The sequence below is a fragment of the Pseudorca crassidens genome, chromosome 12 (genome assembly GCF_039906515.1).
Source record: "Pseudorca crassidens isolate mPseCra1 chromosome 12, mPseCra1.hap1, whole genome shotgun sequence".
NCBI lineage: Eukaryota > Metazoa > Chordata > Mammalia > Artiodactyla > Delphinidae > Pseudorca > Pseudorca crassidens.
In genome coordinates this window covers 61,759,989-61,786,658 of record NC_090307.1, presented here as the reverse complement: position 1 = coordinate 61,786,658, position 26,670 = coordinate 61,759,989, and the positions used below count along the sequence as shown (strand labels likewise).

General features: G+C 46.1%; 1 long non-coding RNA gene across 2 annotated transcripts; it reads right to left on the bottom strand.

The window, feature by feature from the left end:
• Positions 1-201: 201 nt before the first annotated feature.
• LOC137203472 (uncharacterized) lies at positions 202-26,670 on the bottom strand. Of its 2 annotated transcripts, none has more exons than XR_010933135.1 (4): positions 18,659-26,670; positions 17,934-18,025; positions 7,174-7,356; positions 202-980 (listed from the first exon to the last, which is right to left on the bottom strand). It is a non-coding gene; the product is annotated as an uncharacterized lncRNA (long non-coding RNA). The 2 variants fall into 2 exon arrangements; XR_010933136.1 differs by lacking the exon at positions 202-980 and adding an exon at positions 3,600-5,038.

The following is a 26,670-nucleotide window of genomic DNA, read 5'->3' as shown; positions in this document are numbered from 1 at the left end:
GTCAGGGATGCTGGATGTTTTGCAATAACCCCAGAGAATCGCCCCATACGCTGCACAACTTCCAAATGTCCTCCTGAAACATTCATGAAGGTAAAAAAAAAAAAAAATTTTTTTTGCTTACCATCATCTGAGCCTAGAACGTAACTGTTTATCTTAGTCCGGTCGGGCTGCTATAACAGAATCCCACAGAACGGGTGGCTTATAAAAACAGACATTTATTTCTCACAGTTCTGGAGGCTGGAAGTCTGAGCTCAAGGCACCAGCAAGGTCAAATTCTGGAGAGCACCCACTTCTGGGTTACAGACCAACATCTCATGTCCTCAGCTGGCAGAAGGGGCAAAGGATCTCTCTGGGGCCTCTTTTATAGGGGCACTTATCCCAGCCATGCAGCCTCCACCATCATGAGCTAATCACTTCCCAAAGGCCCCACCTCCTAATACCATCACCTTGGGCATTAGGACTTAACATGAATTTTGGGGGGACACAACATTCAATCTATAGCACGGTTTCACACCTAAACACAACACTTTTACATATAAGGCAGTATTTTTAGTTTGTTTTACTATATACTGGATTTTTTTAAGGCATGCAGCCGCAATAGAAATCAAGACTGGACTTCATTTTATTTGGAGATTTGCAATGAGTTGTTGTGTTTTTTTTAAATCTAATTAATTAATTTATTTTTGGCTGTGTTGGGTCTTCATTGCTGCGCGGGCTTTCTCTAGTTGCGGCGAGCGCGGGTTACTCTCCGTTGCGGTGCGCGGCATCTCATTGCGGTGGCTTCTCTTGTTGCGGAGCATGCGCTCTAGGCGCGCAGGCTCCAGTAGTTGTGGTTCATGGGCTCTAAAGTGCAGGCTCAGTAGTTGTGGCGCACGGGCTTAGTTGCTCCGCGGCATGTGAGATCTTCCCACACCAGGTCTCGAAACCGGGTCCCCTCCATTGGCAGGCGGATTCTCAACCACTGTGCCACCTGGGAAGCCCTGCAATAAGTTTTTCATCTTTGATCATTTCGTCATTGATGGCACTGCCACTCAAAATATTTGAGTCATCAGTATAACACCTGTATTTGTCTGCATTTTTGCAATTGTCTCTGTGTATAAGATCTGAGTACTTCATTGTATATATTTTCTAGTATATTTGTAAGCTTTATATGTTAAATACATATTCTTTTGTTATAAATAACTTTCTTATTATTTCTCTTTTATATTACTATCAGAGCATTGTATTGATTTTTTAAAAATACATGTTTTGGGGAGATGTTCACACACTAACTGATTCTCATTGAACGAAAGGAAAGGGCATTTGTAAGAAAAGGTGGGGCGATGTGCTGCCCTTGCTGGGAACCGGGGCTCCTGCCCAGAAAGAGATGAGCTATTGTGGAGGGTGCCCCCTCGTGGTGGGTGTTGGGATGACATCCCTTCCCCCACAGGAAGAAAACTGAATCTAGAAGTGTCCCCTGGGGGGGAGGAAGAGGAGGTTGGAGATTCTAAGACGTGTCCTTTCATTAAAAGAAGCAGTGTTTCATTATGCAAGCTTTTGCATGTTTGCTAAACTTGAAATTAAAAATTCAGACTTCTTTCCTCTTACAACATAACTGCTAAAATCTGTAAAATTATTCTTAAAAAACGATTGTGGGATTCACAGCTTGATGCGCATGGAAAACATATTGCTGAAAAAAGTAAAACTCGGGACTTCCCTGGTGGTCTAGTGGTTAAGACTCCGCACTCCCAATGCAGGGGACGTGGATTCGATCCCTGGTTGGGGAACTAAGATCCCGCATGCTACCTCGGCGTGGCCAAAATAATAATAATAAAATTTTAAAAAGGAAAACTCAGCAAAGTACTGTATCTTTCCGGATCGGCAGCATGTGGACTCTGAAAAAATTCAGGGAAATTAATAGGTTATGTTGTCACCGCTTTAATTTAGAACATCGCTCATTTCCTCATGCAGGTTCTGACATGCATGGCATTTCTTGTTTTATTGTAACTCACCATTATTTATTTCTCTACTTACAGACTTACAACCCTTCAGAACAGAAAAGGAGATATGAGGCCAATAACTACTTCCTCCTGCTGACTCTGGGGTTCCTGCCCAACTTCAATGCTCATCTTCCCATACAAAATAAGAGTAGGCTCACATGGAAAGCAGAAATAGAACAGGCATTTGTAGGTTGCATAGCAGAAAGTACTTAGGGCATACATTTCCTGATTAATACCGAAGATGGGATACTGTTTAAGACAACACACACGAGGGAATTCCCTGGTGGTCCAGTGGTTAGGACTCCACACTTTCACTGCCGAGGGCCCAGGTTCAGTCCCTGGTTGGGAAACTAAGATTCCCCCAAGCTGCATAGCATGGCACACCCCCCCAGAAGAAAGTCACACATAAAATACATTTTCATTATTAATTCTCATAAAATTACCGTCAAGCTCATTTTAGGAACGAGGAGATAGAATGATGTGGGTTCTATGCCTGGGCACAGTGGTTTGTTCAGATACCTTGGACAAAAGAGCCCAGTCTTCCTGGGCCTTCAAGGCCTAATCTACCAAGTTAGAGAGTTGAACTGAAGCTTTAGTGTATGTCCCAGCTTCACATATCCGAGGACTGAGGTAAACTTTTCAGTGCTATTTTAATTATCAACATGGGATTATTCATAGGAAACTGTAGGTCACCTCTGTTCATTCTCAGACAAAGTATCCTCAAAGAATATGAACTAATTTTCATACAAGAACAGCATCATTTAGAAGGTTAATAGGATGGAATAAGTACGACAAACGTTAGACATATTCCTACTTACCGTGCTGGGGCAGACTATTGAGAGTTAATCATGTTTTTAAGAGATTCTCAGTATTATTCCTGAGGACAAGTCCATGTCATATTTGCCTCTTTAAATATTTAAATATCAGGATCTAGGAATTTGAGCGCAGAGAGAAAGCACAGCAGTCCTCTCGCTCATCAGCTCCTATCTGGGAAACCCCGGGGCTGGTATCCACTGGTTGTAATTCTGAAGCAGACCTCCCTTCCATAATTAGGGTGATTGTATAATTTATCATCCAGACCGTAGAATATTTGAGAATGAAAGGGGGCACAGTTAGTAATTACACGAGACAACAGGCCTGAAGTGGACCAGGGCAGCTGGTTCAGGCTGTACGGTCACCTGTGATTAATGTCCATTCCTCAAGGTAAGAATGTCTCCAGATTGGGTCAGACTGACTCATGTTTACATCCACTTACTCTAAGAACATGAACTCTTTTCACTTTGTTTATCTCTTTTAAATATACTTGGGAGAGAAGCCTGTTAAAGAATCTCCACAGCCTGTTCATCCACTCACTCATGTACTCATTCATTCAAAGATTATTTATTGGGGCTTCCCTGGTGGCGCAGTGGTTAAGAATCCATCTGCCAATGCAGGGGACACAGGTTCGATCCCTGGTCTGGGAAGATCCCACATGCCGCGGAGCAACTAAGCCCGTGCGCCACAACTGCTGAGCCTGCGACCCACAACTACTGAGCCCTTGCACCTACAGCCCGTGCTCCGCAACAAGAGAAGCCACCACAATGAGAAGCCTGCGCACCGCAACAAAGAGTAGCCCATGCTTGCCGCAACTAGACAAAGCCTGCATGCAGCAATGAAGACCCAATGCAGCCTAAAAAAAGAAAAAGAAAAAGATTATGTATTGAACCCCTTCTAAAATGCTAGGCTATGTATAGATAATGGGAATAGCAGGGATGAAAAAAACATGGCATCTACCTTTTTGGGGCTCATCATCTCATATAGAAAATATAATGAGGAAGAGAAAAGCTGCCCCAGGTACTGGAGCTGGCCTCCGTATCACCTAGGCCTCCACGTTCCTAGGGTCTGGCCTGGCTCTCAAAGCCAGGCCCTGGCAGTCTCCTATCAAATATATACAATGTTACAGAACCTCAACATCAGACAAGGTCACTCTGGGACTGTGATGGGTCAAGACAAAAGCAAGACCACTCTGTAGTCATGTCTGAATACAGACGAAACACGGATATTTTCTAAACCACAGAAACGACCAAATATCCCTTTCTCCCTGCTATATGAGCTGCTGTTTCTTACCAATTACAGCGTCAGTTTTGCCTAAGTGGTCCCCCCTTCTAGGTGAGATTAAGATACCCAGTCATAGAATTATCCCTGCTTCCTGACAGCATCCAATCCACCCCAAAGCCCTGCTCCATTGGACCCTCCCCAAATCACCTAACACAAGTCCAAATCCATGTCCTGCAGAGGGCTTCCCACAGTGTCCATCCCTCCACTGCCATGGGCAATAAACCCAACGTACTCAACCGCGGTGTGTGAGCTCCTGGTAGGATAATTATGACTCCGGAGGAAACCTAACATAGCACCCATTCTCTGTTTTACAAATATATCAATATGTGAAACATAGTTTTTGTGCTTTAATGGGTCTTGTTGCTCTTTGAAAAAGACGGCATAAATATGGAAAAAAAATTATCGATATATTTAAATGCTATAAATCTCTGAGCAGCTAAATCTGCTTACTGTTTGCCCAGATCAAAGCCTGCTTTGGAGATGAAGAGAAAGTCTTTTATCTCCATGAATTTCTTTTGTTCCACTGTGAAGCAAGGACCTTATCTTTTGCACAAACATAATGCCGTTTTATAATCTAGGCTACAGCAGTCAGTGATTTCATGCGTTCTCAAGGCCTCTCCGCCGTGCGCTGAAGTTGTGTTTATCCATTTCTATTTTCTCTGCAGGATGCTTCTAAAATATAATTTGAAGGCTGTAATTGTTTTTGTCCCTAAAAAGATAGGAGAAATAGAGTGGAATGGGCTGTCTCCGGAAGTACCACTGGATGGCCTCTGGAAGGATGCTGCCTAGGCTGATGGTAATCTTTCAAGGATGCTGTAGAGGAGATGCTTATCTGGGCAAAGGGGTTGCTTTCATCTCTATAGTTACATTCATGCTTCTTCCATAGAGTGTAACCTTCTGTAGTACAGAGCCCCAGGGCAGTACAGAAATCCGCTGACAGTAGGTAGTTAATGTGTCTTTGCCTGTTATATAACTGATATCAGTCACCAGGCGAGCAAGTGTAGGCAGTCATAAAAGTAGCCTTCATTTTTCTTCCCTTGCTCTTACTCTTAAAAGTTTCTACACATGTATCAAGTTCAAAGGAGTTATTACTTAGAACTTAGAAAAACTTCAAACTGTCCTCTGCTTAGATCTCTCCTTCCAACTAGTCACCCTGCAAGATTCTAGAATCTTAGACTACATTCTATCACATAGAACATTCTAGATTTCATTTTTGCTTTAGTCACTGAAAATAATGGTGACCAAAGTTTTCCTTTATATCACTTCTATATATACTTCCAGGGAGGGAAGATGGACCGGAAGTTTAGTTATCTTACAGCTTTTTCAAATAGAAACTCATTTTCCTCTCAACTAATAAAGTGTAGAGAAATCAAAATCAAAAGCATCAGCAGGGGCTTCCCTGGTGGCGCAGTGGTTGAGAGTCCGCCTGCTGATACAGGGAACATGGGTTCGTGCCCCGGTCCGGGAAGATCCCACATGCTGCGGAGCGGCTGGGCCCGTGAGCCATGGCCGCTGAGCCTGTGCATCCGGAGCCTGTGCTCCGCAACGGGAGAGGCCACAAGAGTGAGAGGCCCGTGTACCGCAAAAAAAAAAAAAAAAAAAAGCATCAGCAGTTAATACCTCCTAGAAACCTGGAACTTTTCAATGTGAACTACAAAGAAGATTCATACCCTTTAAAGAATTCGTAAACTCAGGAACTGCTGAAGGCGGGCAATTTTTGAGGTATGAAAGATACAAAGAGTCACAGTGTGTAATTTTTATATAAATTTTGGGTCTTGGACCTCCTGAAATGGACATAAAGTGGGCTGAAAGATGCAATTGAGAGACAACTTTCTTCACTAAACCACAGTTGGTATTTTCATACCACTTGGTCCTTCCTGTGAAACTTGAAGATGCCCAGAACCCTTGTATCCAACTGGAATCCACCAACCCCAGCTTACCTCTTGGGAAAACAACACATGTAAGAAATAAACAAAAATTCAGCCAAGTTATTAAGACAAGCAAACCATTTAAAACTGACAAAAGCTATCTCATGTGGAAAATACAAATACTGAACCAATCTCCCTGGTTTATGAATGTAACTAATAGCTAATCACATAGAGCATTGAGACTCAGGGACAGATTTCTGGCTTTGTGACCTGGTCTCTGGGGACTTCTGACTGGAGAAACAACTCAGAGGGGCTCTGTGACCTGTTCTGTAGACATCTGTTACCTTCATTCATTCCTACACACTTTTCATTTATTCTTTCAAAAGATGCTGTCACAGGCACTGAATTTATATAAAAGATGAAAACGACTGGCCTCTGCCCTTGAGAAGTTTCTGGACAGACTTCTTTTTTCTTTTTTGAGACAGACATTTAAAAAAATGAAAATACTGAAAGGAAGTTTCTATGCTAGGAGAACCCAGGGCCAGCTACGTAATTTGCAGGGCTCAGTACAGGAACCCTTTGTTCTAAAAATCAGGGGAAAAGTGCCATGAAAGTTCAAAAGACAAAGCTTTTCGTTTCATCCACAGTCTCTCTTCCAACTTGTCCTGGTGTTTTTATTTGCTATTTATGTTGCTCTAAGTAAAGAAAAGTTAAGATTTGAAATCAAGAGCATGAACTTTGCCTTAAATCTTTACATTGTGCAATGCCACTTCTAAATGCAAAAACAGCAACTCTTAGCTCATATATTGAATCACAGAAATTACACAATTTGTATTTTGATTCTCATACATGTATATGTGTTTCATTCTTATTAAGACAGTGGAAACATTTCCCCAAACTAGCTCAACTGTTTTTATTTTGCTCCTCAATATTCACACATTTCCCACCATTCCCCACCTTCAGGGAAAGCCCTGAAAGGAGAAGAAATGATGGATTGCCCTTTCTTCTCCTTTCCTTTTATGTTATTTTCAGTGGAATCCGTGGCTAATTCAGGGGAGTGGCACAAGTAAGAAATACTACGATAGAGTCCCTTGGCCATTCATGTTTCTTCGAACATCATTACCTTCTGCGTTTTGAAGCTAGTTCTGGTCAAAGCAGTTTCTGATTTGAAAAGAAAGCCTCTAAGAGCCGCCAGCACCCTTGCTCACTCATAAACATAACACACTTACCTGGATTCACTTGGAGTCTGCTGAACGCTCTGCATCGTGGGTCTGCCGTGGATCTGCCGGGAACTGCCTGCTCTCTGGGGCATCACAGATGCAGATGCAAAGGAGGCTCGGGGAACAGCAGACGTACATGTAGCATGGGTTTACTCTGCTCATCCATCTGCTTCACTGTCCCACTGGACTTCCCTTAAAAACACAGGTTCACACGGTTGGTGGGAATATAAATTGGTACAACCACTATGGGGAACAGTATGGAGGTTCCTTACAAAACTAAAAATAGAACTACCGGGGGCTTCCCTGGTGGCAGTGGTTAAGAATCTGCCTGCCAATGAAGGGGGCACGGGTTCGAGCCCTGGTCCGGGAAGATCCCACATGCCGCAGAGCAAGTAAGCCCGTGCACGATGACTACTGAGCCTGCGCTCTAGAGCCCGCGACCCACAACTACTGAGCCCGCGTGCTACAACTACTGAAGCCCGCACACCTAGAGCCCATGCTCCTCAACAAGAGAAGCCACTGCAATGAGAAGCCCGTGCACCGCAACGAAGAGTAGCCCCTGCTTGCTGCAACTAGAGAAAGCCTGCGTGCAGCAACAAAGACCAAATGCAGCCAAAAATAAATTAATTAATTTTTTTTTAAAAAAAGAAAGAACTATCATAAGATCCAGCAATCGCACTCCTGGGCATATATCTGGAGAAAACTATAATTTGAAAAGATACATGCACCCCAATGTTCATTGCAGCACTATTTACAGTAGCTGGAAGCAACCTAAATGTCCATTGACAGAAGAATGGACAAAGAAGATGTGGCACATATATACAATGGAATATTACTCAGCCATAAAAAAAGAATGAAATAATGCCATTTGCAGCAACATGGATGGACCTAGAGATTATCATACTAATTGAAGTAAGAGAAAAACAAGTATCATATCACTGATATGTGGAATCCAAAAAAGATGATACAAATTAACTTATTTACAAAACAGAAACAGACTCACAAACTTAGAAAACAAACTTATGGTTACCAAAGGGGAAAGGTTGGGGGGGAGGAAGGATAAATTAGGAGTTTGGGATTAACAGATACACACTACTATATATAAAATAGATAATCAACAAGGACCTTCCATATAGTGCAGGTAACTCTACTCAATATTTTGTAATAACCTATATGAGAAAAGCATCTGGAAAAGCATGGATATATGTATGTGTATAATTGAATCACTTTGCTGTACACCTGAAACTAACACACATTGTAAATCAAATATACTCCATTATAAAATAAAAAGTAAATTGAAAAAACAGGTTCAAAGTTAAACGTAGTAAGAATTTCAAGTCTAATGCAACAGCAGAGCTATAAGCCAAAGATGGAGCCCGTCTAAGCAGGGATCCTGCCTGACTGCCCAGGTCATGTGGAGGAAGCCCGCCCAGGGGCATGAAAGTCCATGATGAAAGGTGTGGTGCCTTCACCACACCTTCACGGAGCCCAGCAGGAGGCTTCTTTCTGCAGAGACAGCACAGCACGGTGGCTGAGAGCTTGGGCTCTGGGGCCAGACCCCAGCATTGCCTGCTTGTATCCTCGGATAAGTTACTTACTCTCTCTGTGCCTCAGCTTTCCTGCCTGTAAAATGGGCATAACGATGGTTCCTAGATCATAGAGTTATTGTGAGGATTAGATTTTAATGTACATATAAATATTTAGAATCATATGACTTGGCATCTAGCAAGCCGTGAATAAAGATGAGCTGTTGCTAGTAGAGACGAATGTATGAGATGATGCTTCCAAACACCAGCATCTAGGGCTCCATACTCAGTAACCAACTTTCTGATAGTAATTTAACTTCCTCTATCCAACTGCCTGCAGGCAACGGATATGCTTGATAGTACCTTCCTCACTGGAAAATAATAAATAGATATTCTGCTTTGCAAATTTGAAAAACAAGAACAAAAACATACAGAGGGAAGTAATTAATCTGGTGAGGCTCTCTGATGGAGGAAGAAAATGAGCTTTATCACAAGGCATAATGGATCCTAGCCATGATGGCTTTCAGTTTTACAGATGAAGAAACCAAAGCACAAAGAAGTAATTCACCAAACACAAGGCTGTTATGTGGCAGGACCAGGCTTACACTCAGAAGTGCCGTGTCCATGCACACCCTCCACCCCACTGTACTCTGCGCCCCACTCCTAGCACGTGCTGCACACACACCTCCCCCCAATCAGAGTGGCTGCGGACCTTTCCCAGGAGTGAAACAGCCCACCTTGCAGGATGCAGAGGAGAGAACTTCTGGAGAGACAGCTGGAAGGAAAGAACTGACGACTGTCAGGTAGGTGATGCCCGCGGGTCTGCCCTCTTCAAGGGAAATGTAATGCTAGATTGTCTGCCCTCTGAGTTCTAAAAGCTGGGAGCCATTCTGGAATTTCCACTCCCAGGTGAGATGATAGTGGGAGGAGGATTTTAGATTTATCAGGAATTGCAGGTCTTTGGGGCTGAATGGTGTCCGTACAGGAAGAACAAGATCTGCTAAACTAATTCTATATAAGTTAGAATTTGAAAAGGTGGGGAAACAGTTTTTGAAATAAAAATGTAAATAGGGCCATCGAGTGTGGAGCAGTATCACCCACACATGGGAAGCCTAGCCTAAAGCTGTGGAAATAAGTCGTCTACAGATCCCTCCAGAAGTTTAAATGTGGTCCGGGGAGGATGTTATCTGAGAGGACCAAAGGACAACGCAGTTAGATTCTTTGAGACTCGGGAAAACAGAGACTGTTAAGGCATCAGGGAACCTACTCATGATTTTCCAGTGTCTGTTTAAGGACACTCTTGTGTTTGGACACGTTTCCCTCGTGCTGCATTGTGAAATAAACAGTGGACCAGGGTCGGCCACCAAGAGTGGTCTTGGGTTGCATTACGAGCTATAGGGTGAGTAAGAAGCAGGACTTTGACCCACAGCTTCAAAAACTATGAGTATCTCGAGCTTCCCTGGTGGCGCGGTGGTTGAGAGTCCGCCTGCCGATGCAGGGGACGCGCGTTCGTGCCCCGGTCCGGGAGGATCCCACATGCCGCGGAGCTGGTCGCTGAGCCTGCGCGTCCGGAGCCTGTGCTCCGCAACGGGAGAGGCCACGGCAGTGAGAGGCCCGCGTACGGCAAAACAAAACAAACAAACAAACAAAAACTATGGGTATCTCAATCCCAGACATTCGAGCACAGAGACAGTGAGAGCAGCTCGAATGCTGATTTAACCAGATATTTTAGGAAAGCCCTTGAAAACAGTAATAGCATCACAGATGCAAAACTCCTGCCATCAGGCTGCGTGATGTTATGGATGCTTTTGCATGTGTGTGTGTGTAAGTGGCTGAGCTTATTAGGTCCCAGTGGACGTGTTCAGCTCCCTGTCTCCCATGGCAGTTTTTCCACATGAAAGATTAGGGAGAGGGCTGCAACAATCCTGTGCTTCCTCTGTTTGTCTGTTTTGGAGGACATTGAGGTCTACTGGGGCTGTGTTGTAACTGACGGTTGATCTAAGGAGAAAGGAAAAGGATGGCCAGGCACGTGCCCCTGAAATTTTAGTAGGAAGACCTTCTAGAGGACAGAGCAGCAGGAAGATGTTTAGGAGAGAAGGCCCTTCCCATGCTGCTTTCCTGTCTCTTTAAGATGGTACAGGTCCCAGGAGTTCACCTTCTCCTTCTGCTTTCCCAAAACTTCAATGAGCATTTTCTTTACACCAGGCACAGGCATCACCTCTCCTCCTGCGTCCCTGTCCCAGCCCCTCAGCTCCACCCTGCCCCCTCCGAATGAAAAATGTTGCTGCCTTATCAGTACACAAAGGATGCTGCAGCCACCAAGCCATCACATTACAGCCGCCCCATCGGTGAGCCCCGAGGGCACTCAGGGTGGAAACAGGATGCCCGCTATCAAGCCCTCAGCCACTGCAGCCACTCCCGAAGGTGCACCCTGAGGGGCCTCAGGATGGGGAAGCACAGGATGCTGGCCCCAGAGAGCTGAGGTGCATGTCAAAGGAATGATCTCAGTGAGCCCAGACTCACATCTTCCCATACCTAGAAAAGCGCTAAATTCCTTAACTTGAGATGCCTGGTTTTCTTTAATTAACAGTGATCTTTTGATGTTCCAACTACCTGGTCTTTGTGGCAAAACCCCCTATAGATCCTGGCTTCTCCCTTACCTCTTGGGAGCAGTCCATCAGAGCAATCTGAGAGGCTGCGTCCTGGGCTTAAGTCCTCAGTTTTGTCTGCCAAATAAAACATTCTTCTCAACTTTTAGGTTGTGCTTTTTTTTTTTTCAGTCAACAACCCTATTCAGCTCTCTTAAGGCCTCTGGGCAATGACTGCCCCCTGCTTCCTCTGCTGCCTGGCGGGCTTCAGGAGGGGAATGTCTGACTAGGACTGTGGCATATGAATCGCTTTCCTTTATTCCCATATTTATCCTGCATGAAAAACCAGGACCAGGGTGTGTACAAATTTCAGGATATGTCTGACAGATGCCCTGCTAGCTGCTGAAAAATGATTAAAGGAGAAATGTGTTTATTTATCCATGTATTTATTTATTTATTACCTTTGCTGTGCAAAATATAAGGACTCCTCTCCAAAGATGTAGATGTGAATGTTTACTTTTTTAATTTTTAAAAGGACAGAGAATATGTCACATCAATCACCACTGGATACACTGCAAACCTCAAATGAAGGGGGAAATGGAAAAGACATACAGTTTTTGATCCTGATTTGCAATATTAATAAAACCTTTGTTGCTAGTTAGCTTGTGAGTAGAATGAAATAGAAATATCTTGTTAGTGGTAAATTTATTCAGGAACTAACTGGAAGGCTAATTTGAATTTATAGAAAATGTATAGATTTGTTTTTCTTCTGGCTTAAGAAACCAGTTTTAATGTACAGAAATAATGGGAACTAGGCGGCATATGTTCTTTGCTGGTTTAAGAATTGGGACACCCAGACTTAGCTCTGCCCCGTAAGGAAAGAATGACCTGCAAACGCCCGGCTTTGGGACCAGACTGACCTTGGCTGAAATCTCGGAGGACCACAGTGGATCCCTCACTCACTACCTTTGGTTTCCCTTCTCCACCAACAGCTAATAGTAATGAAATACTCAGCTGAGAGTCATTACAAGGATTAAATGAGATACTGTATTTAAGACCTTTCGTGCATTTGAAACACACAGAAAATTTTCAATTAATTAGCCCTGTGACCTTCGGACAAGTCAACCTCACCGGGTTTTGTTCTCTCCAATTCCAAATTCTCTTTGCAAACAGCCTACAGATATTAGAGAGACTTGTAATTAGCATATCAAGCACCAGCCTAATTCTGCCAGCTCCTCCTCTCACTGCAATTACACTGTTTATATGTAAATGGCACTGCCAGTCCCTGGGTTGTGCCTGCAGAACTCAACCAAGAAAGTAGTGTCCCATCTTACTGACCCTCCTCCCTTCCTTAGCGAACGCTTGTTCACTGGGAACACAATGGTCCATGTCTGACCAGCCCCTAAGGAACTGACCGGGTTGACAAAATGCAGTTTGAATTCTCAAGATTTTTCTGTGGTTCAGTGATGGGAACAGACATGACCCCACATGTGAGCAGTAGCCACCTGTGGTCTGGAGGGAAGGTGGAGGAAGGTAATTGTACTTGGATGGAGTGTTGCAATGGGCTATGACAGCCTCTTGAAGCTTTTGGAAGCTAAGGGAATTTTAACTGACCTGAAATCACCATCAAGATGTGTGTTTGTGTCCGTTGGTGGGAATGTAAATTGGAGCAGCCGCTATGGAGAACAGTATGGAGGTTCCTTAAAAAACTAAAAATGAAGCTACCATATTATCCAGCAATCCCACTCTTGGGCATATATCTGGAGAAAACTGTAATTTGAAAAGATACATGCACCCCAATGTTCATAGCACCCCATGTTCACTATTTACAATACCTAAGACATGGACGCAACCTAAATGTCCATTGACAGAGGAATAAAGAATATGTGATACACACACACACACACACACACACACACACACACACACACAGAGGAATATTACTCAGTCATAAAAAAGAATGAAATAATGCCATTTGCAGCAACATGGATGGACCTAGAGATTATCATACCGAGTGAAGTAAATCAGAGAAAGATAAATATCATATGATGCCAGTTCTACATGGAATCTAAAAAAATGATACAAATGAACTTATTTACAGTAACAGACTCACAGATATAGAAAACAAACTTATGGTTACTAAAGGGGAAAGGGGTGGGGAGAGATAAATTAGGAGTTGGGATTAACATATACATACTACTATATATAAAATAGATAAACAACAAAGACCTACTGTAGAGCACAGGGAACTATATTCAATATCTTATAATAAGCCTATAATGGAAAAGAATCTGAAAAAGAATATATATATATTATATATATATATATATATAACTGAATCACTTTGGTGTACACCTGAAACTAACACAACATTGTAAATCAACTAGACTTCAATTTAAAAAAAGATATGTGTGTGTGTGTGTGTGTGTGTGTGTGCATGTGTGCATCCGTGTAGATTCCAAGAGGAACTTGTATAGTCAGGAAGCTTTGCTGGAATGGGTCTCAGGACTTGCTGGCTGACTTCATTTTCCACCCAAACATCTGAATCAGCCCTAGTTAAGCCTCATTCATTCAGCAAATAATTTTTGCCCAACAGAGAACACAAATACGACTAACCATTGCTTTGGCCTCAAAGACTCTTGTTAAGCAGCCAGGGAACCAGCAAGGTGGACGTGTTACACTGTGTCGGGGAGAGGGGTGCAGTGGACACAGAGGAAAGGGTGAATGATTTTCCCTGATGAAGGAGGAGGGGGCTGGTAGAGAGATGGTGTAGAAAGGAGGTGACCGCTTTTGTCTTTTCCAAATTTGCATTCCCTTGATTATTAAGGCTCCTTCCCTGCTCCACATTCTAAAGAAAGACGCTAGCTCTTGCCATCTGTCAAGTTGGAGCCTCCCAACTGGGGACATGATGTTATCCCCAAGCTAAGTGTGTCGGGGTGGGGGGATTGCACAGCTGAGAACCGCAAGCTGAGCCCGGTCTCACTGCCTTGCTGGGGCCTGTTCCCCACGAGGAGGGCTCAGCAGGCTCTCATTAACCTTCTCCCGAGTGAGCCGGGAAACTGGGCAGCCAACAGCTTAGGGTTACCACAGGGCAGTGAAACAGCAACCGGCTGTGCTCCCCAAACAAAGCTCCCGGCTAAGTGTAAACAGCAGGTGGGGGCCCCTTTCAGTGAGAGAGGGCTCGTTTCAGTGGAATGAGGCCTCTCGGGGTCAAGAAGAATATGGAAAAGTGGTTTATGGGTGGGTCTCTCCATTTCCATGCAACCCACCCAAGGGCAGGCCTGACAGGTATCCCGCAGCCACCGTTAGGAGCTTCCGAGTCCTCGGGCGGTGGTTCTTCAATTTCCCCCGAGTCAGCATCACCTGGAGCTCCATTCCAGGGTCCTATTCGTAGGTCTGTGGTGGGACTTGAGAATTTGTGTTTCCAGCAAGTTCCCAGGTGAGACCACGTTTGACCACCGCTGTCCCAGGGCATGACTGATCCCTGTGCCTAAAGCAAACCTTGCAGATCACGATCTGAGATTTAGTGCAATCTTGCACGCAAAGATAAAGGCCCCTGGTAGAGATATACGATTCACTCTTGCCAGGGACATTATAGGAGAAGGAAAAGATTATTAGATGATTGTTGTTAGACCAGATACGATAAGAAAAGGATGTTTGATTAAAGATCACTTTTGTCTCACTTGACTGGGTGGGTGGGTGACAGGTTTCTCAGTACAAGTTCTTTATCCCATTAAGGTTTATCATTTGTTAAATTGTTGTTTTAACTTTTTAAAAATCAAGAATGCTGGGACTTCCCTGGTGGGCCAGTGGGTAAGACTCCATGCTCCCAAAACAGGGGGCACAGGTTTGATCCCTATTAGGGGAACTAAGATCCTGCGTGCCACACAGCTCGGCCAAATAAATAAATTTTTTAAAAAAAGAAGAAGAATGCTAACGTCTTCCCAGAAGTCTGTTGGGTTTGGGACATACACTCTTTTACACCAGGATCACAAGCCCACTCAAGTTCACTAAGGAGGACCCAGAGCTACCCCTTCAGACCTCCAGGAAACGGTGCCCCGCTGCGTGGCATGAGGGAATCTGAGAGCGTTTGCCTTCTGCACAGCAGTGGAGTTCTTTGTCTCCACATCTCTCTGCCAGCGATCTGTCTAGGCTCCCTGTGGCTGTTTGCTCTAGTACTTTTTCCGTCTGTGGGTTTGGTCTCCTGCAGTGATGGCCTGGACCGCTGACCACATCTGCCTTTGCAGCTCTGCTCCCCACATCTATCCGACACAGCCGCTGTGTCCCTGAGCTCCCAGGAGAGAAAATCTGGTTGACCCAGCCTGGGCCAGGTGTCTGCCCCTGGTCCTGTGAGGGCGGCTGCCAGCTCCCGGGGTCAAGGGTCGCGCACTCATCCTGAAAGGAGAGTGTGGGCAGCGAGGCTGAGATGGACGCTGTCAGCTACCACCAGCTTGGGGACCCTACCTCCACAGGACTCTGTGTGTAAAGCACGCAGGCACTCAGTAACTAAGGTAAGTTTCCTCTCTTCTTCATTTCTTCTGCAAATTCGCCAATTCGTAGGGGTTTAGAGAACCAGGTAGAGGATTCTGGTTAACCGCCTGTGGAGGATGGCAGGGGTAGGATGGTTTTCTGAGCCCTGATCTGCCCCCTTAAAGCCACACAACTCCTGTCACCTCAGGGCTCGGGCACATCCTCAGCCCCGGCTCCATGGAAGCAGGTCTGTCAGCTCAGGACACCAAGGGAGTCACACAGCTCTTTCACACTCCAGAGAAGTGTGACCATTTGTCAATTTTTTTTTTTTTTTTGCAGAAAAGGTGACAAAAATTATGCATGTGTAAAATTATACCTTGATCTCAAGGGTCTAAACCATATCGTTAACTGTAATCCAAATGCTTGACTGAAGGTGTGGATTTCATAGCATGTGTGTTATTTTGGGCCAGTTTATGGGAGAAAAAAAAAAAAAAAAACTTTTGTAAGCCCCGACAAACAGAGACAATGGCTTATAAAAGTCAGCATGAGGCGTCTGGGTAGGTTCTCTAGGGGAGGATTCCTTTCCTTTCTTCCCCTCTGCTCCCCTCCCCTCCTTCCTTTCTTTTGTTTGTTCGTTTTTGAATTTAAATTTTGTCAATATTTCGAGGACTTTCTGTCAACAGAGGTTGTGTTTTTATTGGTAGAGTTTTGACCTATCACAACTTGACACTGTTGTGTCAGGCGGGGACCCCGTGCTACAGTCAAAGGTCAGGAGGACACTCATGTCCTCCTAATACCTGTTCTCGCAGCCCCTCCCTGGGGGTCCGTGGGTAGACAGGAGTAAACTATTACTGGCCACGTGTCAAATCAACCATTAGCTAACCAGGCACCGTAAGAACATAGGGAAATTATCTCCTTTGGGAATTCTGACTATTGTTTTTAAGCTTTTTTTTGGCCACACTGTGCAGCATGCAGGATCCTAGTTCCCTGACCATGGATCGAACCCGTGCCCCCTGCATTGGGAGTGTGGAGTCCTAGCCACTGGACTGCCAGGGTATTCCCTGTTTTTAAGCATTTTCATGCTGGGAGGAAAGAAAATCCTGAAGATATATGTCACTGTGTTTATACTTAAAAGAGTGTCTCTTAAATTTACACCACTGATTCCTAGAAGAATTTAGCAAAGGAAAAGGCAAAGTGAAAAGTTCTAACTAGAAAAGTAGCATTTTCTCTTTTGGATTTTTCAAACCATTTGAACAAATTATGGAAAATAACATCTTGTCCACCAGCTATAATGAACATTCGTGCACTGTGGTGACGTCTCTTCCACACTTCTCTTCTTGTATATTTTAGAAAGAAAAGCTTTTATCCAGTATTATTTCCCTTCGTGTTTTGTTTTCCTGCTTTGAACCGGCATCTGAAGAGGCCATAGAGCCTTCTTAATTTGAAAATATTCTTGTCTTTGGGACTATGGGGTCGTGACTCTTAATGTGCATCCGAATCACCCAGAGGGTTTGTTTCAATACAGATCGCTGAGGTCCAAACCAAGAGTTTCTTTTTTTTTGGCGGTACGCGGGCCTCTCACTGTTGTGGCCTCTCTCGTTGCGGAGCACAGGCTCCGGACGCGCAGGCTCAGCGGCCATGGCTCACGGGCCCAGCCGCTCCGCGGCATGTGGGATCCTCCCGGACCGGGGCACGAACCCGTGTCCCCTGCATCGGCAGGCGGACTCTCAACCACTGCGCCACCAGGGAAACCCCAAACCGAGAGTTTCTGATTCAGCAGGACTGGGGAGAACCTGCATTTCCAGCAAGATCTCCGGTGATGCTGTGGCTGCTGGTCCAGGGGCCATACTTTGAGAACTGCTGGTCTAGAGAAAACAGGCAGCCGCTGAGCAGCTTTCCCTGCCCGACTCCTGCCTACCTGCCTGGGCCCCCTGTCCCACCTTGTGGGACTTTGCACAGGGGTGGGGGGAGGGCTCCGGAGAGGAGGAACAAGGGCCTCAAACCTGACATCTTCAAAAGGGGAAAAAAACCTTTTACGTAAATCCACCTTTCAGTAGTTTACAAACACTCTCATTAAATTATAGAAAAAAATTAAAGATTTTGTACATCATATTTAGAGATGAAAGTACACAAATCATATGAAACAGAGTTTTAGCCATTCATCAGCCTCACCGGATCGCCTTACCTCGGTGCAATTTCCTTTCCACCACACCTTGCTAGCTCCCATTTCAAGTTCAGCCTCACAGTAGAAAGTCTTTTCTAAGCACTGAGAAGTTCCTGAAGGAAAAGGGGAGCAATAGCTATAACATTCCACTGACGTTTTGGCAAGCAAACTCCAGGTGAGAATTTCAAGAGACAATGAAAAGCAAAGGCTTGGCCTCCAGAATTCAAATACTTTTTGTAAATTTCCCCATCCTGCCTATAAAGGGAATGTGGCAATTTTGCAAATGAAGGTCTAAAAAAGTGCCTTAAGTTAAACCTTCTCTTAACCATAGGAAGTTTAGTCAACTGCTGATTTAAGGAAACATGTCACATTTTATATCAGCTGGAGAAACTGACAACATGCATGTTTTTCACTTAGAAGTGCAAAAATTTAGCCCTGTTTTCTCAACCTTATTAAAGTTGAGAACTGTATCACTAACACCTGGATTAAAACCGTAACTACCCAAAGATGAGACAATTAATTAACCAGTGAAAACAGCAGTACAAACTTCTTTAGCTCAGAAATGGGAGACGGAACAGTGTGAGGGAGGGCCTCGTTTTTCACCATGGATTACACACGTACAGAACAAAAGTCAGTCGAGGGATACATAAGTCAAAATGCTTTTATTTAGTTGGATTATACAAAAAGCAATAAATAAACTTCATAATTTATTTTTAATAAAAATAGAGAAGAAAAAGTTCGCTTACTGCCCTGGGAAGGTCAGCTCCTGGGCGTGGGCTCCTGGCTCTCTGCTTCCCAGAGCATCACCTGGTTAGGAGCTCCTACAACGCAGGTTAAAATCGTTGATTCCATCATTGTTCTCCTGGGTAAAAGACACACACACAGCCTCTCTTTAGACGAGCAAGAGGTGTCTTTTCCCTGGAATCTGGACTGTCCTGCGGGGAGCACCCTACCTTGGAACTGCCCTTGGCTTTGCAGCCGGCCGTGCTCGGAACTGGGAACGCCAGGCGGGGAGGGCGCGGCAGTTCTGGGTCCAGGCCCGGCTGGTCACCCTAGACGGCAGGGGACAGACAGGCCGACAGCCAGTGAAGACGGAGGAGCCACCTGGAGGGCGCGTGGCCCTCCCCACTGGGCCCACCTCCCCCGCGGGCACTCAGGCAGCCTGGGAGTCTGTGGTCCCGCGTCTGAAATCAGAGCACACACCGTGCCCATCCCTAGGCTGTGGTAAGAATCAAGTCCTTTCACCAGCCGAAGGGCTTAAAATAGCACCTAGTAGCCAAAGGTGCTGGTTGCTGTTATCACATAAAGGATGGGAGGATGGTAGGGAGGCTGTGACAGAAGGACAATGCGCTGGGCCCCCTCCCCGAGCCCTTGGCCGCACTTTGCATACAGCTGGAGCGCAGCCCCGAGGTCCCTGAGCCAACAGCGACAAAGGGCCCAGAAAGGAGCCGTCACTGCCAAAGCTGCAGAATAAAGACTCAGCCCGCAGACAGCGGCCGCCCGGGCCCCACTGTCCCGGCCCTCACCCCTGTCTTCTCTCTCAATTAACATAACTAAAGGAGGAACCCAAGGCCTCTGTCCTCAGCTCACCCAGTCTCAAGTCCAATGCTAACCGTCCGCTCCGGGGAACCCGGTGAAAAGGAAGGTGGTCAAAGTTAGAGGCCCGGGGTCTTGCACGGTCACAATACAGAGCATCAGGCTTATTTCTTAATCACTTTCAGAACGAAACCACTTTGCAGCCTCCTTCTTAAGAGATGGGCGTGTTTAGCAGTTTAAACAGGCAGATCCCCACCCCTCAGCCGGGTCCTCAGGACGCCAGGTGGGTGGGGCTGGGCCTCAATTCACCAGCATCATCGGATTAGCTTTCTGTCCTTGGCAAGGTCACCCAGAGCCCAGCTGCAAACGCACATTTGTAATGAGACAGGGTGGGGTCACCCGTCTCCACCTGCCAGCGAGACAGCCCAGTTTCCTAGGTGACAGGCGGTGCTATTTTCCTGGGTAAAGTCACAGGGAGGAGAGGGAAGTAAAAGTGAAAATAAAAACGAGCCGGGACACCGGCCCGACCGCCCCCGACTGGTAAAGGCTGACCTCCAGCCGTCACTGCGGACTGTGGGCCTTAATCCTTCTCCCAGTCAATACCATCCATGGCAAGTTTGATTGTTCGCCATTTATTATTCAATTTGCATTCAGAGGCCAAATAAATAAAGCAAGCACAACAGCGCAATTTGCCTTTTCACAAGTGAGTTACACTTGCTTTCTGTGTAGCAATTAATGCTACGTTCTCAAGTTACAATATGACAGTGAAGCTTGTAAGAACGTAGACTTCTGTCTCTGAAGGAAACAGAAATCGCATTTCTTCAAGAACTTTGCAGGGGTGTGGTTTACATGTATCTGTGTATCCATCCATGTACCTACAGAAATGCCCCAGCTCTGTACAGTCACACTGCATTGCTTTTCTTCCTCCTTTCCTTCCTCCCTCCCTCTCCGTTCTCCCCTCCCCCCTTTCTGTCTGTCCAGAAACATTTATTATCAGGGTACATTCACTGAATGTTTGCTCTGGGTCAGAGACATTTACAAAGGTTGAAACCTCCCAGGCTCTCAAGTACTTTACAATCTAGTTGCAGGGGACAGACTCAAGAAGTAATTATAACTCAAATACGGAGCAGCCTACACCAGCCTGTGGAGTCAAGAAAGTCACCTTAATATTCACAGTCAGTTCCTGTTCTTGTTCTCGCCCTGTGGCTGACAGCTAAAGCAGGATGGGCAAATAAAGGAACAAATAAATGAATGAAAACATAAATACTGTCCAATCAGGTACATCTGGATAGACATGTGGATATGTTCCTGAAAATCGGTTCAATTCATTTTAGGTCACGTTGGTAAAGCAAGGAAATTACCATCATTTGGTGATGACTCTGATTAATCAACTTTGTTTGGTCTGGATTTTCACGTATGGATTTTCCTCCAGTTCACAGGTCTCATAACATCCAAGAGAACCACCTAGGAAGCCACGTAGAATCCGAGACACCTGCAGCCAGGTCAGGGGCCCACCTGAGTGGCCACAGTCCCCGCCGGGCTGTGCGTGCTCCATTCCCATCGGGCATTCAGTGGAAAGCTGTTTACTTTTTTCAACGCTTCTCTTTCCAGAAGGTGGTCCTGACTGGGCCTGCAGGCAGGTCAGGGTCTGTGAGCAGGGAGCTCACCTGCCTCCAATACCGGAGCTGATGGGAATGTACCCAGCATTTTGTAAAAGTCCACCAATAGCACACTTGGTGAGTCCATTTGCATGAAGTTCAAAAACCGCAGAGCTGGTCTGCGGTGGCAGAAGCCAGGGGAGGAAAGAGCCATCCAAAGCGGAGCGTGAGAAAGGCTTTAACAGAAGAGTTAAGCACTGAAACCAGCCTACGGGTGAGAAGTCATTGCCTGCGATGAAGGAAGGAGGGAACCAGGGTCGAGGATGTTCATCTGAGCCGGGCTCAAGGAGGGTGCAAGCTTCCGGCAGCAGGAGCAGGGAGGAGCCTGGGCTTCTGTCACCACTCAGCCCCCGAAGTCCATGAACCATTCTGCGGATCCTCCTCTGTGATGGGGGCTAGGACATCTACCCAGGGGCCATCCACCCATGCCTGGCTCCCAGGGATATGCCCTTTTTTCAGCCCCAAATGGGGGAAATGTGAACACTCCCAGCCAGTGTTTGTCTCAGGCAGGACCCTGCGTATCTGCTCTTATCCTCCTGACCATCTCATATTATAGAGGAGAGGAAATCGAAGGTTCAGGAAATCGGGTGAAATTTCCAAATTCGTCGTTCCTAAGCGGCAGACTAAAAACTACAACCAAGATCTGTCGGAGTCCAGGACCTTTTCCTAATTACAGTCGGTGGACGTGATGGGCTGCGCTGGCTTCGCCCGTGCCCTGGGCAGACGAGGTGCGTCACCACCGGCCACCCCGTCTCCAGCTGCCCCTGTTTCCCTCTGCAGCCTGGGAGGAAATTGAGTTTCAGTTTGAGGCTTGTTATTCATCTCAGCATCATTAGCAGGAAAGTCACACGAAGCAAAGAGTAAAGCCTTTCTGCTTCCTGATCTGTTGGTGCCCAGACAACTGTCGATCAATAGGGATTTTATCTTAAGGTCAGACCGTCAGCTTCTGCTGCTGGGGCCACACAGGACAGCCAGTCGCCGGCTCAGGCGGCCTCCCTTCCCCGCTGCCCTGCTCCCCAGCTGCCTCTGGAGTGTCTCCCAGTGACCAGCGCCTGTGAGCTTCTGTTTCAAAGTGGTTTATACATGATCCATCCGTGTCGTGTTCAAGCTGGTTGCTAAGCAGCATTCCAGACAGACACTGCGCAGACCCCCCCCAGGAAGCCTTCCCTAGGAAGAACTACTATGGTTTAAGGATGGCAAGATGTTAAAATTAAATCTGCCCTTGCAAATGAGGTACAAAATCTGTCCGGTTTTCCCCTCCCATTTCTTAGAGCTCTCCTCTCTCCCCTGCCTTCAGCATCAGGACCAAGCTGGACCAACATGGCGGCTTTGGACATTCATTCTTTTTTCTTTAAATAAGTTTATTTATTTATTTATGGCTGCGTTGGGTCTTTGTTGCCACGCACAGGCTTTCTCTAGTTGCAGCACGCGGGGGCTACTCTTCGTTGCAGTGCGCAGCCTTCTCATTGCAGTGGCTTCTCTTGTTGTGGAGCACGGCTCTAGGCACGTGGGCTTCAGTAGTTGTGGCTCACGGGCTCTAGAGCGCAGCCTCAGTAGTTGTGGCTTGTGGGCTCTAGAGCGCAGGTTCAGTAGTTGTGGCGCACAGGCTTAGTTGCTCTGCGGCATGTGGGATCTTCCCGGACCAGGGCTCGAACCCATGTCCCCTGCATTGGCAGGCAGATTCTTAACCACTGCGCCACCAGGGAAGTCCCTGGACATTCATTCTTGACTTCGGAATAAACACACTGAGGACAGAGTGATGACTGATTCCCTGCAGAGAAAATACTCATCACTTTCTGTGGACCCTCCCCAGCTGTAGGCTTCACCCTAAGTAGCTGCTAAGACCAGTGAGCACAGAGCTGGGAGAGCACGCCAGGACTTGGGGGGCACCCAATGGGGTTGTTTCTGATAATGCTGAGGAGGGCCCCCAGGCTGGGCCAGGGCCCCAGGCCTGAGCTAGCACACCCTCAACTAGCTGACTTGCAGGTTGCTGGTTGTCATGGCAATATGACTCCTCCCCCACCCCACAGGTGGGGTCCCAAGAGGAGGAAGGCCTGGCAGCTGCTAAGCTTGCATGGGGTCAGGGTAGAGGGGTATGGTGGGCCCAGCAGTTCCAAAGGACCTTCGAGCATCTGTAAGACTTACAGCATTTTTCTTCCTAATGAAGGGAAAAATCATAAAGTAGTGATGATGAAAAATATTGCACAAATGGTGAAGAAAAGGAAAGCCAACAGGAAAACCTGAAAGGGACCAGGTGCCAGGCATTAAAAACGAAGACCTGGGATAGTGAGACAACCTCGGGGCGCAATTTAAATTCCTGCCCAAGGAGAAAAGGCAAAAGAAAAAAGGAACCTGGATCTTTTGGGCCAAAGGCAAAAGGAAATGAGAGTCCGAGGCAGCTCCCTCTGCCTGCAGCACGGGGCAGCGTGTGACCGTGGCCGGGAGGGGCTGGAAGTGACCTTGGCGATGACAAAGCCAGGTCTGTGATGGAAATGAAAGGGCTGAGGCCACCGGCACCCAGGAGTTCACCAACTGCTTTGTATCAGTGCTGGCGATGGCTGGAGATATTTGCACTGCCTTTAAACTTCAAGTATTGATATTTCTTCCTATGAAATCAGACCTTTCTTGCAATGGCTTTAATTTAAATGAACTATTTAGTTTCAAATAGTCATCATAAATTATGCCAGGGTCAAAATGCAAAAAAAGGGTCAGGCTGGTTTTGAGCAGTTTTGCTTTATTGTCAGGTTAAGGCCAAATCTGCAGGAGTTCCTGTCTTTTATCAAATCTGTTCTCCAAGCCCTTATCCACCTGGTGAGAGATAAGATACTCCAGGGGGCCAACTGGGTGAGTAATTGGCTGTCACTGTTGAAGTAAGAGGACCCCTGGCCAGGCTGCTGGGCTTGCAGACCAGGCATTAGAGCCTGAGTGGGAAGGTCACCCCTGAGAAAGCCTCCAGCCTTCTTGACTCTCACATAGCCTAACCTGAAAGGCCTAACTCTTGAGTGACAATGGCCGGTAATTATAAATTCATCTGAGTGAACCCATGTTACTGTTTCCCAGACAGTGAGTCGATGCCAGGATTCTGCTTAGCGCCAAGTGGGGCTCATTTTAGAGCAAGTCGTTAGCCAGGTATGAAGCTTGCTTGTTTCGCCTATAGATCACGTGGACCACAGTTTGAGGGAATCCCTCATTCTAGAACTTGCTCTCAATACTGTGACTTTCTTTGGAAGATGAGACAAAAAAGTTTTCCAGTAAATCAGAGTCACATATTCCTTGGGTTGCTTTTAACTTACACCCTTGTTTCCTGGAAGTGACCCATACAATGGCGTTGGCACCTGCGGCTTTTTGAACCACAGTCCTGGGAAGGCCAGCTGCCACTGAGGAAGAGCTTTACCATCTACGATTTTCTCCCTGGGGCTCTGTCTGCTCAAAGACATCGGTTTCTCTGGTATCATGAGTTAGCATTTATAGCTTTATACGAATACTTCAGGAGAGTATCCAGGATATGTAGAGTGTCTACAAATCAGTAAGTAAAAGGCGGACAACTTAATAGAAAAAATGGAAAAAAAACCCATTAAAACCACAATGAAATAACACAATACACCCATCAAAATGGATAAAATGAAAAAAGATGGGCAATTTCAAGTCGTTGGGCTATACCTCACAGGCCTACAAACCCTCTGCTTGCCCAGCTTCAAGATCGAAGAAAGAGCCCAGAGTCAGCAAGACAGACGTAAGTGGTTTAATGGATGGGGGAGCTTACACATATGAAGCAGGGTCCTGGAGCGACACCCCACCGTGTGCAGTGGACAGGAGGCGGGACAGTGGCAGTCTTCACTCCCCGGGGTGGGGGAAGGGGAGATTGCCAGTTACAGGGGAATTGACTTCAGGTGGGCTCATTAGTTACCAGGGAAACCAGCAGAGGGGCACGCCCCTCACCACCCACTTTGATAAGTATAATCACCTGCTGGGGCCTGGGGCAAGTACATAGGGAGGTCAGTCTTGTAAGTAGGGCGTAGGTGAAGCAGGCCCTGGTCAGGCAGGGGATGTCCAGAGAGCAAGAGAACAGCCATCTTGAGTGGCCTGACCATATACAATTGTTAAGAGATTCTATTAATATAATTATCATTAATAATTATATTTAGTTATTTATTTGATTTGAATAATTATAGTATTTTATTATAAGATAATAGATTGTTATTATTACAGTAATATTAAATGCCAGGAGCTTAATTATAGAGCCACTGGTATTAAAATGGAGCAGGACCCTATGGTTCTTCCCCACCATGTCCTTCGCCTGCCTTCTGCCTGTAGAAAAACTTTAGTCAGAGAATAAGTTTAGGGACTTCCCTGGTGGTCCAGTGGGTAAGACTCTGGCTCCTAATGCAGGGGGCCTGGGTTTGATCCCTGGTCGGGGAACTAGATCCCACATGCATGCTGCAACTACAGATCCTGCATGCTGCAACTAAGACCCGGGCGCAGCCAAATAAATATTAAAAAAAAAAAAGTAAGTTTAATCAGAGAAGTGGGAAAATGCAGAAGCAAAGGAAAACAGTCCAACAAGACTAAATAATAATAGTTTAGTCATTAAGCACTGTCAAGGACCTTCAGTTCCTTCTCAAGGGCTATAGATAGATAGATTCCGAGCCATCTCCTGTGAGCTGTCCTGTAGAGACTGAAACCTCCACCAGGTGGAAGAAGTTAACTACATGATGACCAGACTGTAGCCATGACATAAGCTGCCACAATTCCGGGAACTGGCCTCAAGGACGTGGGAACAAACCAACCCTGGAAATGAAGACTAACTACTTAAAACAATCAAGACGACGCTGGTCAGACCACCGATGGCCAATTTCAAGATGACGGTCAGAGCTGACTGTGCTGTTTCTGCATGTAGCCCCCTCCCTCCGACTATACACCCCTGAAACACCCCTCTAAAAGCTCTCGCCCACTGATGTCAGGGGGGAGTCAGCCTCTGGACAGGAGTCTGCCCTCTCTCTCAGTTGCCGGCCTCCGAAATGAAGCCAACTTTCCTTTCCACCAACCTTGCTCTTTATTGGCTTTTGAGCAGCGGGCAGCCAGACCCCACTTTCGGTAACAGGATACACAGACACTGTAAATTGGTACCAGTCCTGTGGGAAACTTCTTCGTTGGTATCTATGAGTATATAAGCACACCCTATGACCCAGCAATCCTCCCCCTAGGTGTTCCCAACAGGGGTGCACACCTCTGTCCACCACATGACAGAGCGAGAATGTCCCTATCGGCCCTGTTCTGTGCAACAGAGCAACTCATTTACATACATTACAAACGACTCATTTACATAAAGTTCAACAGGCGGCAGACTAGGCTATGGCGTTAGCAGTTAGGATGGTGCGTCAGAGGCAGCTTCTGAGGTTTGGAGGCTACTCTTTCTTGTCCACGTTGAGAAAAACCTGTCCTCTGTACGACTTATGATTTGTGTCCTTTTCTTTATGTATATCGCCATAAAAATGACTGGAATAGCACAGAACAGAACCAAACCAGAAAATCTCCAGGAGAGCCTGCGGGCTGAGAAGCCCTGT